The sequence below is a fragment of the Engraulis encrasicolus genome, chromosome 16 (genome assembly GCF_034702125.1).
Source record: "Engraulis encrasicolus isolate BLACKSEA-1 chromosome 16, IST_EnEncr_1.0, whole genome shotgun sequence".
In the NCBI taxonomy this organism is placed as follows: Eukaryota; Metazoa; Chordata; class Actinopteri; order Clupeiformes; family Engraulidae; genus Engraulis; species Engraulis encrasicolus.
This window is the reverse complement of record NC_085872.1, coordinates 21,985,898-21,999,501: the sequence shown is the minus strand read 5'-3', so window position 1 is coordinate 21,999,501 and position 13,604 is coordinate 21,985,898.

Sequence of the window (13,604 nt, the reverse complement as noted above, 5' to 3'; positions counted from 1 at the left end):
GAACAGGACATGCAATGACATGTGAAATCACATGACAAGAACATTTCTTCCCCACTGTAACAGAAGGGCCTCTTTTGTGTTCCTAACCCTGTGTGTCATTGGCACATTTTTTTTTTCTTTTTTTCGTAAAAACCCATCTCAGTCTCCTCTTACACGCTCCACTCTCCTACCTCTGTGGTAGTTTGTTTCATGTCTGTGAGGAGCTGTGGTTGGTTTCAGCCTCGGTGTAAGCAAAGCCTGGTGCCGTGGCCTTCTCAGTGCATGGCTATCGATTTGCATTGGACAGTGGGAGTGCAGGCCTGTGCTTCTGATGTAGAGTTATGAAATCAGCAAATTCCCAGGAACCTCACCCCCAGGTCCATAAGTTTAAAATGTAGCCAATATTCATACACACTTGTTTCACCTTTTTTTGGTTAGTTTAATGTGCTATTAAATGTAAAATGGTAACGATTTCTGGTCAACTACTGACCTCAAATCTTAGAGAGCATGAAAAAGGCCTGAGGCTTATCTCAGTAGCCCAGCCAAGCAGGGGTAGAGAAAGTTCACACTAGTGCCTTGCCTTCAAATAAAACATATTTCTGTGTGTGTGTGAATTGAAAAATGAGCCATTGCACTGTGGACAGCACAGTAGTGGGTCTCTTTCTCTCTCTCTCTCTCTCTCTCTCTCTCTCTCTCTCTCTCTAGGCTGTGTGTGTGTGTGTGTGTGTGTGTGTGTGTGTGTGTGTGTGTGTGTGTGTGTGTGTGTGTGTGTGTGTGTGTGTGTGTGTGTGTGTGTGCGTGTGTGTGTGTGTGTGTGTGTGTGTGTGTGTGTGTGTGTGTGTGCGTGTGTGTGTGTGTGTGTGTGTGTGTGTGCACGCTTGTGTGTGAATGTTCTCAACGTGCTGCGCTAGAGAATAGAAAACTTGATTTGCTCAGCCACCCTGGGTAATAGGTTGCCCTCATCAGTCATTTCAACTAATTTATTTTGAGATGATAGACTATTAAAACTAGTATATAATAACACAGCCCAAAGAGTAATAAATGATTGGATGGTGTTGTTTAGGGAGACACATAATTGCACCAGTAGCATGACAAATTGCTTTGAAAGAGCCACCAGACCTCACAGCACACTAATATTTACGTCAAGTGAAAACATGAGCTGAGAGCATTGTTCATCAGGCGCTGTATGGTTCATCTCAGGCGTGAACACATGGATGCCTGTCATGCCTAGTGCGCAGATGCCCTCTACTGGTCAACCAAGGGCATAATGACTTCAATTACTCTGGGTCAAAGTTATCGGATGAGGGAATGAGGATTATGGAATACTTTTGAAACATTTGGAGTCTGGCAGACACCAATGTCATTAGCGCTTAATTGGTGACTAATTGGTGACTAATTAAGACGTACAAAATGGGCAATTTACTTTCAACCAACTCTACATACTTTTTTGTGGTATGGTTGGTACTAAATGTAGGCTACAATTGTATTTTTCCTCAACATCATTGCTGCATAACTTGAAAAAAAAAAATACCAAGGCGCTCTCATCTATCAGAAAGAAAGCCTTAAAAAACATTACAGCATATATGAGTGTGTGTGTGTGTGTGTGTGTGTGTGTGTGTGTGTGTGTGTGTGTGTGTGTGTGTGTGTGTGTGTGTGTGTGTGTGTGTGTGTGTGTGTGTGTGTGTGTGTGTGTGTGTGTGTGTGTGTGTGTGTGCGTGCGTGCGTGCGTGCGTGCGTGCGTGCGTGCGTGCGTGCGTGCGTGCGTGCGTGCGTGTGTGTGTGTGTGTGTGAACAAAGCTGTCAGCAAAGTCAACACTAGACATTATGTGATTTTGTTTACATGTGTTTGATGAAGGTATACTTTGTGTTTTCTTCTATTGCTGGTCCTACTTTGACTAAACAGCAGGGACTTGCATACAATACATGGGAACCACATAGTCTATTGCCCATACTGGAACGAATAAAGGCTACTACTACTATAGTCTATTTTGTGAGGATTCATTTTACCTAAGGGGATTCATTTGATCTCTACCTTGAGGATTTCGTACCTCATTTATTTCAAGAGAGTGGTAAATAATACAAACAAGTGTGTAGACAATCGTCTGCTATTCGTGTCCCATTGTCGCTCGCTCCATCCCTTGTTAATCATTAGCCACAAATCCTATAACGCATGCCCTTAAAGATTTGCACATTAAAAAATAAGCAACAACAGTCGCACTGAGATTGGCATTGGGCAAGATTAACATAGCTATATCTAAAATTTGGTTATTGGTGAAAAACTGGCTGGTTTGACTAGTTCATAAACTGCTGATATACTGGGATATTACACAGCAATCTGGTTAACAGAGAATAGTCAGAGAAAGAGAAAACTGGGCGATTGTTAGGCCTAGCAGTGTTTCTGTAACACTTCACTTGACGCCGGTGTCATAAGCATGTCATTACAGTATCATAATAGTGTCATGACATGGTCATGAATAGGTCATAAACATTATTTTCATGTCATAAACACATTAAGAATGAGAGAACCTTGGGTTGTTTTTGCCATAACCGAATGTCACTTAAAGGGACAGTTTGGTCAATTTCAACATGCAGTTGTATTGCTCACGCTACCCTTGACTTGTCAGAACCTGGTGATGCCACATTTTTCGGCTCAGCCCTTTCCGAGATATGAGCAATTCTAATGGGGGCAGCGTTTGTTTACATTTTTAAAAAATGAAACATAGGCCAACTCCAAATATTTTCCCAAAAGGTACTGCTGTTTGCTAGTTGTCTGCTGATGTTTTATAACCTTTTGGATGTTTTTGTGAATAAATAAAAATGTTTTTTTGAAATGTAAACAAAGAGCTGCCCCCATTACAATGACCAGGATCTCGGAAACGGCTGAAGAAGAAGAAAAAAAAACTCAGGCACTGACAAGTCCAGGGTAGTGTGAGCATTACAACTGCATGTTGAAATTGACCAAACTGTCCCTTTAAGGCCAACAGTCATGAAATGTTTATGACATGGACATAATGTTTATGACTTGTCTATGACTGTGTCATGACAATATTATGACACTGTAATGACATGCTTATGACACCAGCGTCAAGTAAAGTGTTACCAGTGTTTCTGTGGGTGAAAATGCTTTGTTGATGCCAGAGGTCAGATGAGAGGGGCCAGGCTGGTTTGAGCTGATAGAAAGGTAACAATAACTCCAATAGTCTCTCTTTGCAAGAGAGCTATGCAGAAGAACATCTCTGAATGCACAGCTCGTCGAACCTTGCGGTAGATGGGATACAACAGCAGAAGACCACACCAGGTTCCATTCCTGTCTGCTAAGAACAGGGAACGGAGCCTACAAACTCACCAAGCTCACCAAACTTGGACAATAGAAGATTGGAGAATCTCAATTTCTGCTGTAACACTTGGATGGTTGGGTCAGAATTTGGCATAGCATAATGAACACATGGATCCATCCTGTCTTGTATCAAAAGTTCACTATGGTGGTGGGGAATTTTCTTGGCACACCGTATTCACAGCCTTACCAATTCAGCATTGTTGAAATGCCACAGTCTACCTGAGTATTGAGACAGTTGGCTAAAACGGTACTACCTAATAAAGTGGCCGGTGAGGGTACAAAGTGTCTTGTTATTGAAGATTCATTATGTGCTCTGGATGGCACTCTTGTGTTCATTGATTCTTCATCTCAGGTATCTTGTGGTCTTACCATATTTGATACAACACATTTGAGCTTATTGACCGATGTTGGTTGGTGGTATGTAATATTGCATTTTATTTTGCAGGCTTTTTAAAAGATGGACAACATTTGACTTTTTGGATTTACCGCATGCAGAATAATTCCAACATGAAAAAATACCTGTGGCCTTCCATGCGGATGCCTTTATGTGTATCTGTGTATAGTGGCTTTACAAATGAAGAGTTTTATTGCAAAACGACGTATCCACCATTTTTGAATTTTGCACTTAAGTATTGGAAAAGACTGTTCAGAATTCTTGCCATTCAAATATTTTGAGAACATACTTTTCAAACCCATATAAAATGCATTTAGGCAATGCAATGCAATGGAATGCCCGATAGTCTACAAAAATGTCAATTTCCCCAAATGTTCTAAAATGGAAATACATCATTTTGCAATGAAACTCTTCAAATGATGATGCCCCTGGAAAAGGAGGAAAGAGGAAATCAAATAACCTCTTCAGCTTCGGGGCTATTTTTGAGGGTATTTTTAAGGTTCTGCACAATGTCTACTGAAATGGTTCTTGTGTCTGCATACTTTGACCTATCATGAAGTGGCTGGTACTCTTTGAAAGTAGAGACTCTGTGGAATGCACAGGAAGTGACAGGAAGATTTTGTGATGTACTACAGGGGTTAGAACATCTTTTTTTCTGAAATGTGGTCATGAAGACCTCCTAGAAATGACTACACTTCAGCAGTTTAGCTGATACATTTGGCCTTGGAAACACATTTAAGACTTACTCACAGCAGGTCTACTGAAGCTGTGTGTCAAAGGGGAAGTTGTTACAGCTATGACCTTTCCCAAGACAATTATGTGTGGATATACACATGCGTTTTGTCAAGTGTCTTTTTGTAATTTTTTTAGTAAGTCAAAATGCACCCCCCATATAAGGTCTTACTGTACAAGAACCTTTTGAGCCAGAAGCTTTATCATAGTCACATATGACAGCATACCCCTTGAGGTGTCATCTGCCATGGTTGGATATGGCTTTTGGGTAGTATTACAGAGATGTTATAGTACAGTACTGTACTGCACTGTACACTATGTACAGGAAAATACATGGGACAAAGAGATATTGTTGAGTAAATCTAAAACTCCTCTGTCCCTGGATGTACCACAGAAGGGTTATATCGCTCATTGGACTATCATTCAGCCTTTGAATGGAGTTTCTAGCTCTTGCTTTATGGGGGCTGCAGTCATTCAAAGCAAATGTGCCAACACGAAAATAGGACCTGCCTACTTCTCTTCCGAGGCTTTTCCTTCAGGGTAGGAATGTCACAGAGCCACACAGATTGTGCCTATGTAATCAGCAAAGTCTGGGGATGATGTGGAATGCCATTGATCATATGAAAAATATGGAAGTGTGCAAAAACAGCACAATTCCTGAGGGGAAAAAACATGATCGATTTTCACAATAAAGTGGTTTAGTTTGAGTGGAGATGTACAACTTGTGGTTGAAATAAAGTAAAAAAAAATAAAAAATAAAAATACACTTTCATAAACCTGAACCATGCCCTGAAGAAGGCTCAACTGCCACTACGCGTGGGCAATTTTAAAAGTCCTTAATGGACATGTCATAACAATAAAGACATTTTTAACTATACTTTTTAGAGTGCCTTGGTGAAGAAAAGTTTTTTCTCTTTTCAAGCAACTTTTTTGACATTGAACCTTGAACCAAACAGCATCCACAAGAATACTTTTTTCATCGTTCTAAAGGGACTGAGCACGCCTCTGACTTCCAAACTCTTTCATAAACCTTGGATTTTAACAGACATTTTGAGACGCTGATAAGGACATGTTCATGTTTGGATCTCCGCTCATCCTAGGAAGGCAGGGAGACATCAGGTGGGGAGGTGCTTGAGGGGGTCAAATTTGAAAGGTGGCATTGTGTAATAAATTGATAATAATGCACATACAATATGTTCAAACCTCTGTAAAATAGTGCTAAATGTATCCTAAGCTTTCCAATGATATATAATGTTCCTGGGTTTATTACACCACCTCGATTACAAACAATTGCAGAATGAAGATCAAGTTGAAGTTGAAGTTGAAGTTTACCTGACTTGAATGGTACCTTCGCTCCTGCCTGTGATTTATTTATTAATGGCAAATTTCCACTCCACTTAAAGTAGGCTACAAGCTCAGAGATGTATGCCATATGATTATAATGAATACAAACATTTGTATATGGCTGAAATGTCAACCTGGTATAGAGCCACCATGTAGTAGATGAATGAACTGTCAGATGAGCCGCTAGAAATGTGGAATTTAAAACACTCGTCTTAAACCTTGCACCAGATCTGTCTCATTTTGGTTTTACATGAGCTCAAGACATTGTAGATGTAAGCTACATCTACAAGGAAAGGATCATAAAATCAACATGTTTTGACTGATGTGTTTAAGAAACTTAGCAAGTGAAGGGTTATCAATATCAACACACCCATAAGAGTACAGAAATTCACTACACTGTCACCATATGATAATGTTGACACGCTTGCCAAAATTAATTTCTGGCATGGTTGGCATATGCTTTCATGTTCACACATGAAACTTAATAAGGTTGTGTGTCTTGCTCTGACAAACAAGCAAAAATTATACAATACTATGGCCACGCCCGAGAAGAAATGAGATAGGCTTGACTGTTGAGCAATTCTTGTGACCTCCAAAAACATCATATTCCTGTAACATGTCATGGAAATGAGCTCAAGAAGTGGGAGCCGCTGATTTGCAAAGGAATTCTGGATTATGTGGCGAGATAAAATTGTGGTTTGACATGACAAAATTGTAAACTTGAATATTCTAAACTGTCAAATATGCCTACTGTATGTACATCTACATGCTTTGGTATGGTTGTGTCTCACTAGCACTTAAAAAAGGAAGTGACATAATTAAACAACAGGTTGATTACCTGAACTGACACTGTAATGCCAAAAATCAGCATCCCCCTCATACCTTTCAGAAACTCTAAATCCACTTCTCTCACTTCTGGGTGTATTACTGTAGGGTTGAGTGAAATGCCCCGACCCTGTGCCATAACTGCAAATGCTGCTTTTGGCTTTAATTAGGTGTGTGTGTGTGTGTGTGTGTGTGTGTGTGTGTGTGTGTGTGTGTGTGTGTGTGTGTGTGTGTGTGTGTGTGTGTGTGTGTGTGTGTGTGTGTGTGTGTGTGTGTGTGTGTGCATGGGCGTCATTTTAGGGGGGGACGGTGGGGACATATCCATACCACTTTCCAGATAAACCTAGCTTGTCCCTACCATTCTTTCACAAATATAATGCAAAAACAGCATATCCGGACCATTTGCGATTGAAATGTCCCCACCACTTTTCGAGCCAAACCTACACCTTTGTGTGTGTGTGTGTGCACGCGTGTGCGCGTGTGTTGGTGTGTGTGTGTGAGAGAGAGAGATTATTGTCAATGTAAATGTTTTAGTTTAACTGCACATTGGAGACTGTCAAATGATTCAAACGTCTGTGCTAACCCTGTTGCATAGATTTTTGACAATAAAGTAGCCTACACTTGACTTGACTAATGTCCAATGTGAAATATTTTCCTCCTCTTCTTCATATTTGAAAAGTACATAAATAAGCTTTTTTGGGTCAATAATGTCATGTTGAGAGAAAAATGAAACGTCAGAACCATGTATGTCTCTAAAAATTAGATTCAAGGTCCCCGCCGCTTTCTTGCACATACAATAGGCCTACAAGCTAAATGTAAAGCCATATATTTATGGAAAATGACAGGTTTGTGAATGAAAAATGCAAAGCCATTCTGATCATGTCCACCAAAACAAAAATATGCCCAATACCTTTATCAATTACCATGGCTTCAGGCTGTGACAATCACAGAGACTAATTTAAGTCAGAGGACCTACCGTAGCAGTGTTCTACCTTCACCTCCTCCTCCTTTTCAAGTATATCTCCTGGAATAAATAAATAAATAATTGTCAGTTGATAAGAGGCATGTTTATTAGGTTTCATGTCTGCAGGAGAGGCATCGGTTTATTGGTTTGTTTAAACTAGACAGCTTCTCGGATGATGTTTATAATCCTCCCTGAGGATGACAATCCTACAAATAGAAAAGCTCCTATTAATAGAGCATTGTATACAGACAGGCTTCACAGGCCAATCAACAACCTAGTTTTAAAGCCTCACCAAACTGCAGATAAATTAAGTCTATAAAAGAGGAGGATCCATGCAATTTGTTTTCGTTAGCACCCATACATTTTGTGGGGATTTGTGAACGTATTCCTGAAGAGGAATTTTCCAGGCTGGTCAATATAGCACTTTGTGTCCAGAAAAGATAGCCTATCATATGTAGACAACACAGTTGCCACATGACATGCACATAGTCTTTTGTAGGTTACACAGACAATTAGCCCAACCCTCCAATGGTCAAACATTAATCTGCTATGGAATAGGCCTAAAATACAACAAGAAAGAAAGAAAAGGATTTTAAATGTGCCGACCTCTTAAAAAACTGAATCATACTGTAGTAATAATTTTAATATCGGCAGACAAACAACTCAGATGGTAAGCACTGCAGATTTTATTGTTAACGGCCGGAGAAGTTACTGCGTGGAGACAGGAAGTATTCCACCCAGCAAGCTCTGAAGGGAATACAAAAGGCAACCCTATTTAACCATTTCCCTCTCCCAGTCCATGTCGTCAGCTTCTTCTGTGCACGTGGGGTCCCGAATGGCCAGATGCCCACTGTCCATTGTCTTGTTGTCCAGCATGCAATTTCATATTTGTTGTTCAACAGCCACACCAAGTAGATGCACATGTTTCCAATAATGTTGAGCAGAGATGTGGACTTGTGACTTGTGACTTGGACTGACTTGTGACTTGAGTCACAAATGACTCGACTTGAGACTTGACTTGCCAATATTAGGAATGACTTGTGACTTGACTCGACTTGTACGCTATTGACTTGAGACTTGACTTGACTTGACAGTTTTAGCTTGCAATGACTTGCAATATCATTCCAAGTCAATGAATATATAATTCTTTTGCATTTGTGTGTGAAAAAAATGCATGAAAGAAAGAAAAACTAAACGATTTACCTTTAACCATAGTCACAAACCATGCTAAAAAAAACATGGTCAATTGTGGCATGCATGGCCACCCAAAAAAACATGAAAGCTTGTCTGCAGCCGTGGTGTAATGGTTAGGAAGTTGCAGAGCCATACAGAGGGGAGAGTCGGGCAATCTCCACTGTGTCCTAGGGCCGACTTCCGCATCAGCAAAATTAGCTGTTTAGCGTCTCAGAACTGCTTAAGCGTTGCGAATGTTAGTGCCTAGAAGTGGGCGTAGCACACAGCAAATGCGATGCGATGCAATGCAGGGAATATGACAAGACTTGCTGTTCGTAGTAATAACTTCAGATAAACAGATCACAGATGGTAAAACTGTTGTGATTATCACCACCGAGACGGTTGATAGTTTACAAATTTGTGGTGATTACCCCACAGTTTAGTTCGTTAGTCCTTATTTTTGGCTTTTAATGTGGTGGTTCTATGTTGAGTCTATGGAAAGACAGTCGCTTTAGGCACGAGCTTATCTCGTTGAAAGGCAGGGCTGCAATTTAATTCCTGGTCCTCCAATCGCGCAACTCTCCCCTCTGTATGGCTCTGGGGAGTTGGACTGAAGATCACAGAGTTGCAGTCACAGAGTTGAATCCCACCCTTAGACCCACCTCTCCCTACACCTCCATCCATGACTGAAGTGCCCTTGAGCAAGACAACTAACCCCACATTGTTCCAAGGACTGTCACCATTATGTTTGTTGGATAAAACAGTTAAGTGTAATGTAATTAATAATTATAAACCGTGGTAAAACCATGGTTCAATTTATAGTTAAACCTAGTCAAAACAAAAACCGATGCCGAACCATGTTCAAAAAACTGAAATCATGGTATACCATGGTCGATTTTCGTAAGGGGCATGACTGGCGTGAATACATGAATGACATGAATACAAGGTGACTTGTTAAGGACTTGGAAAAAAATAAGACTTGGACTTGGACTTGACTTGGCTTTGGCACGACTTGGACTTGGACTTGACTTGGTCAAATGTGTCGTAACTTGTGACTTGACTCGGACTTGATTGGAAGGACTTGAGACTTACTTGCGACTTGCAAATTAGTGACTTGGTCCCACCTCTGATGTTGAGTGTCCCGTGACCCATTACAGAAAAGCTTACACACAAGAATATGTCACTATATGGGGACTTCCCCAGCCAAATCATGAGAATAAAATGAGAATATAACATATGAATAGTAGAAGATTAAGAAAACTAAGATGAAACTAAACATTTCTCCACAATACTGTCGCTCACCTTGGCCAGGGATGTGCCCATCTTCCTCCTGAACGGAATTATTCTGTTGCAGCCTCCACAGAGCCCTGATGCCATCATCACCAATCTGGGATCTCGGTATAACAGGCTCCTAGTATTTTTAGCAGTGTTATGTATGTGAATTGCACAGACAAGTATAGCCACACCCAAACCCCTCCAATAGTCAAGTGTGATTCATCATTTAATGTACTGGCTAAGAGCAGAGTTTATTTCTTAGTAGGTATGTAGATAGGTAGGTAGGTAGGTAGGCAGGCAGGCAGGTAGATGGGTATCACACTATTAGTTTACAAGTGTATACTATTTATTGAATTTCATTCAGTTTGATGTTTTGCATATTACATTGTAAATGGAGAGACAATGTGTATTGCATGTATGCAGGGTAAACACCATGGTAAGTCCCTTGAACGTAAGTGTGCAAGCCTATACATGGCCAATAAAATGGATTCTAGATTGTTCTGATGTGCATCGACCTGCAAAGGTTCAATGCAGGTGTGAAAAAATGCTGCAAGCAAAGACTGTTCACAAATGATACATGGTACACACAAAGTGAACGATTCTGTAGGAGTCGGGAGGGTAATGCTCAAACTTAGAGCAGGAAATGTAGTGCAGCAGATGAAAGACCCTGTCGTGCTGAAAAGCGAGTCCCTGCCAGAACACAAGTGCCTTCATTGAAACCAATGGAAACCAATGACCAATTTTTCAGATATTTTTTACCCATTTTTGCAGACAAATCCGACACAATTTAAGATGGAAAGCCTATCAATAAAGCATCTACATTCCTTCTGGAAGTATTACAAAGAGCTGGTTACAACTTCAGTGTTATTTCCATAAAAGAATCGAAGAATTGTCATAACAAATGTTACGGTTTCATTCAAATAGCTCATATTAAGTGGAGGACGAGTAATGTTTCATAAGCATATTTTTAGTTCATAAATTATGTAATTCATTCTGAAAAAATAAGTATATTTTTCTCTCAAAAAATGTCATTGGTTTCAATGAGGGCACTCGTGTTCTGGCAGGGACTCGCTTTTCGGCACGACAGCCCATCAATCTAACTAACCTTCATTACATGACATTACATTTACTTTCATCCAAAGCCACTTACAAAGAGGATATATACTGTATACAGAGCCGGATTAAGATGGTCCGGGGCCCCTAGGCTACAGGTTGCAGTGGGGCCCCCCAGCAGGCACATTTCGTGAAAAAATGTACGTAGACAGTGTCATAATTACGAGCTAGAAGTTCAGGATAACATGTCTGCAAACTGTTCTCAACATGGTGGATCAATTTTTCTATATTGCATCATGTCCCAATTCAATTTTTCAATATTGCATCTTGTCCCAATTCTGCAATTTTTCACTTTTGTCCAATCAGGGGGCCCCTGGCAGGTGGAGGCCCCTAGGCTGCAGCCATATCTAGCCTGTGCATTAATGCGGCCCTGACTGTATGAGTGTGGGGGGAATATAAAGTACAACAGTAAACCAGAAGTGCAGAGCACAATGTGCAGAACAGAGTATGCAAGCAGGAATGAGTACTAAAGTGCACAGCACAATGTGCAGAACAGAGTATGCAAACAGGAATAAGTACTAAAGTGCACAGCACAATGTGCAGAACAGAGTATGCGAGCAGGAATAAGTACTAAAGTGCACAGGGCGACAGAGGGCCACAGATGAGAGAAGATAGTATTGTTGTGCCGGAAAGACCTCTCCGAAGATATGAGTCTTGGCACGCTTCTTGAAAGTGGAGAGGGATGACCCTCTTTTAGCAGCCGGTAGCTTATTCCAGCATTGAGAGACAATGACAGAAAACCGTTTGGAGTGGAGTTGCCTTGTGTGAACAGAGGGCAAGGCCAAACTGTTTGGTACTGGAGGAATGCTAGGTCCTGGAAGGGAAGAATTATAGCTGGAGCAGTGCAGGTTGTAGCTTTGTAGGCATGGCGTCAGGGCCTTGTGTTTAATTGTAGCGGACACTGGTGGACAATACAATTTGACAAAAAGGGGAGTGACATGCATACTCTTTTGAGTCAGGAGAATAAACGGAAAATGGCCGGCAGCACCATCAGTTCCAAACTGGCAGAAACCCAGGCAGAGCCGGCTGCAGAAGCAAGTCGTTGGACGGGCATTTGATGGAGTATGGGGGGGCACCTTGGCGGGGGGTATGGGAGTCCTCCCACAGAAACATTTGTATTTCTTACATGCAACTTCCTGCATTTTAACCAAATTGTGTGCACAGTTTCAGCTCTATAAGGAACAGTACTTTTGTTTCTAAATACGGGACAGTCCCATTATTTCAAGGGATCACTGTTCACTTATTATTTCACATTTAGGTCTACTGACAATGTCTAAATAGTGTTGCCTATTCATTTATTTCTTTATTAGGGCTATGGTGGCTGGTGGCATTTAATCTTATACTTTATATTTACTGTATTCAGAAAATGTGTTGACACGTGTCCCAACACATTTAGCGCACAAGTTTCAATTATATTATTAAATATCCTTCCACGGGTTAACTTCTGTAGTACCATATTCCCTTTGCCTCCCCCTCCTGGTCATTGGGAGAAATTACATAGACTTTTGTGCAACTATGTGTGGAGAGGGAAGCGTCCAAGAATGAAAATATCTACACTTCAAAGACGGAAAATCTCTGGTGGTCTTGGGATCCCAAATTTTGAACACTATTTCTGGGCCGCAACTCTCCGACCGCTCAGTACCTGGTTTAACACGGGAGCACAAGTGGCTTGGCGATCTTTGGAGGAAAACCACACAGGCTTCAGGATTTAATTCATTCCAATATTCCTCTTAAAATGTGTAGATCCAAGTTTGGCACCATTATTTCACACCTTATTGCCACTTGGAGAACCGTAGAATCTCATTCCAAAACCCACCTGAAATATCATTCCTACCTTCCGTTATTCAATAACTTTGATCTCTGTTTGGGGAAACAACCCATTTCATTTCCTCAGTGGAGTGACAAAGGGATTAATACCCTCTCTGACATTACATCAGATAATACACTAAGATCTTTTCAAGACCTAAAATCCCACTACGACCTACCTGGTACTTCTTTTTTTTTCTACCTACAAATTCGTAGTGCTCTCCGTGCATACGGGGTCCCCTGGGGAGAGAAACTAGAATGTCACCCAATACAAAATATTTGTTTATCCACCAAAGATCTGATTTCTAATCTCTATACCTATATTGCCAAATGTGTGGAAAAGCCTTTACACGTTGATGCTCTTTGGAGCCGTGACCTGTCTATCACACCTTCCACAATCAACTGGACAACAGTCTGGGCAAAGACAGTTCTATCATCTCGTAACCCTAACCACCAGATGATTCATTATAACTTCATTCACAGACTCTATACCACTCCTCTTAAATTATTTCACATGAAAAGAAAACAATCACCCACATGCGAGCTGTGCTCCTCTGGAGCCACAGGAACATTTCTACATATGGTCTGGGATTGCCCTGGGGTGCAAATGTTTTGGGAAATGGTTTCTCAAAAGATGTCTCCTATTCTTAACCACACCATCC